This window comes from Schistocerca cancellata, chromosome 8 (assembly GCF_023864275.1).
Source record: "Schistocerca cancellata isolate TAMUIC-IGC-003103 chromosome 8, iqSchCanc2.1, whole genome shotgun sequence".
NCBI lineage: Eukaryota > Metazoa > Arthropoda > Insecta > Orthoptera > Acrididae > Schistocerca > Schistocerca cancellata.
In genome coordinates, this window is record NC_064633.1 from 573,423,152 (window position 1) to 573,425,848 (window position 2,697).

Below are 2,697 nucleotides of genomic sequence, written 5' to 3' on the forward strand. Positions count from 1 at the left end.
CTGTGAAATTACTGAGATGTAGCGATGGAAATACTTTGTGGTAAACCTTCCGGGATGTAAGGTCGTGGTCCATGAAACTCTTCAGCTCCTAACGTTTCGTCCTGCAGCTCTGGACGAAACGTTAGGAGCTGAAGAGTTTCATGGACCACGACCTTACATCCCGGAAGGTTTACCAGAAGATATGTCATCCGGTCGTGAAAGCCTTCATACTGTGATGGAAATACTGCTAGTAATTTTTGTTTTTCTGCCTCGATCGCAAAGTATTTTTATTAACATATACCCTTTTGCCCGTGGCATCGCTCGCGCTCGCCAGTGCCACATGTACTTCACACACACACACACACACACACACACACACACACACACACACACACACACACACACACACACAAACACACACACATTTATTTCACAAACATGTAACACATTTCACACATATTCGTACACATGTATCATCCACATCTCTGATGAATTTCGCACTTCTGGTTAATTTGAATTCTGAGGAAAGATGTAAACTATCGATGGCAAACGTGGTTCTCCACTTTTTTTTACACAGTATAGGGTACAGAGGAGGTTAAATGTATCCGTGGCACTGAGGCAGCATTTGCTGTGTCTGTGGTAGCAGAGATAAAACGCGAACGATATTTCTCAATCTGACTTTATTGGGAAAAATCAATAAACAAGAACATTGCTGATGTCGACAAAGTAGTTGAAACAAAACACAATCTAATCAAGAAATTTAAACACAAACAGTCCCAACTTCTCACATATTGTGCATATACTATGACCAACAGAAATGTGTGCACTGAAATGAATGCTTACAAGTTACTTAATTTGATGAACTGCTGTCAATTACAATGTTATAACATGACAATACAATTACAAAGGTACAGAAAAATCATTAAAAACATAATAGTACACATGACAGTTGTAGTAATACGTTATTGTTGTTATCTTCAGTCCTGAGACTGGTTTGATGCAGCTCTCCATGCTACTCTATCCTGTGCAAGCTTCTTCATCTCCCAGTACTTACTGCAACCTACATCCTTCTGAATCTGCTTAGTCTATTCATCTCTTGGTCTCCCTCTACGATTTTTACCCTCCACGCTGCCCTCCAATGCTAAATTTGTGATCCCTTGATGCCTCAGAACATGTCCTACCAATCGATCCCTTCTTCTAGTCAAGTTGTGCCACAAACTCCTCTTCTCCACAAGCCTATTCAATACCTCCTCATTAGTTATGTGATCTACCCATCTAATTTTCAGCATTCTTCTGTAGCACCACATTTCGAAAGCTTCTATTCTCTTCTTGTCCAAACTATTTATCGTCCATGTTTCACTTCCGTACAAGGCTACACTCCATACAAATACTTTCAGAAACGACTTCCTGACACTTAAATCTATACTCGATGTTAACAAATTTCTCTTCTTCAGAAACGCTTTCCTTGCCATTGCCAGTCTACATTTTATATCCTCTCTACTTCGACCATCATCAGTTATTTTACTCCTCAAATAGCAAAACTCCTTTACTACTTTAAATGTATCATTTCCTAATCTGATTCCCTCAGCATCACCCGACTTCATTCGAGTACATGCCATTATCCTCGTTTTGCTTTTGTTGATGTTCATCTTATATCCTCCTTTCAAGACACTATCCATTCCGTTCAACTGCTCTTCCAAGTCCTTTACTGTCTCTGACAGAATTACAATGTCATCGGCGGACCTCAAAGTTTTTATTTCTTCTCAATGGATTTTAATAACCACTCCGAACTTTTCATTTGTTTCCTTTCCTGCTTGCTCAATATACAGATTGAATAACATCGGGGAGGGGCTACAACCCTGTCTCGCTCCCTTCCCAACCACTGCTTCCCTTTCGTGCCCCTCGACTCTTATAACTGGCATCTGGTTTCCGTACAAATTGTAAATAGCCTTTCACTCCCTATATTTTACCCCTGCCACCTTTAGAATTTGAAAGAGAATATTTCAGTCAACATTGTCAAAAGCTTTCTCTAAGTTTACAAATGCTAGAAACGTAGGTTTGCAATACTGCGAGTAAATTTTTGTTTTTCTGCCTCGATCGCAAAGTACTTTTATTAACATATACCCTTTTGCGCGTGGCGTCTCTCACGCTCGCCAGTGTCACGCACACACACACACACACACACACACACACACACACACACACACACACACATTTATTTCACAAACATGTAACACATTTCACACACATTCGTACAGATATACCATCCACATCTCTAATGAATTTCGCACTTCTGGTTAATTTGAATTCTGGGGAAACTTGTAATTCTGACAGTAACTGACTGTCGTTTCGAGAAAAAGGACTATCGTTGGCAAATGTGATTCTCCACTTTTGTTTGTTCACAGTATACGGTACAGTGTAAAAAAAAGTGGAGAATCACATTTACCAGCGATAGTATAGGGTACAGGAGTAGCATGGAGAACTGCATCAAACCAGTCTGTGGACTGAAGACCACAACAACAACATAGGGTACTGAGGACGTTAAATGTATCTGTGGCATTGAGGCACTATTTTCTGTGTCTGCGGTAGCAGAGATAAAACGCGAACGATATACCTCAATCAGACTTTATTGGGAAAAATCAATAAACAAGAACATTGCTGATGTCGACAAAGTAGTTTAAACAAAACACAATCCAAGCAAGAAACAAAGTATGGATC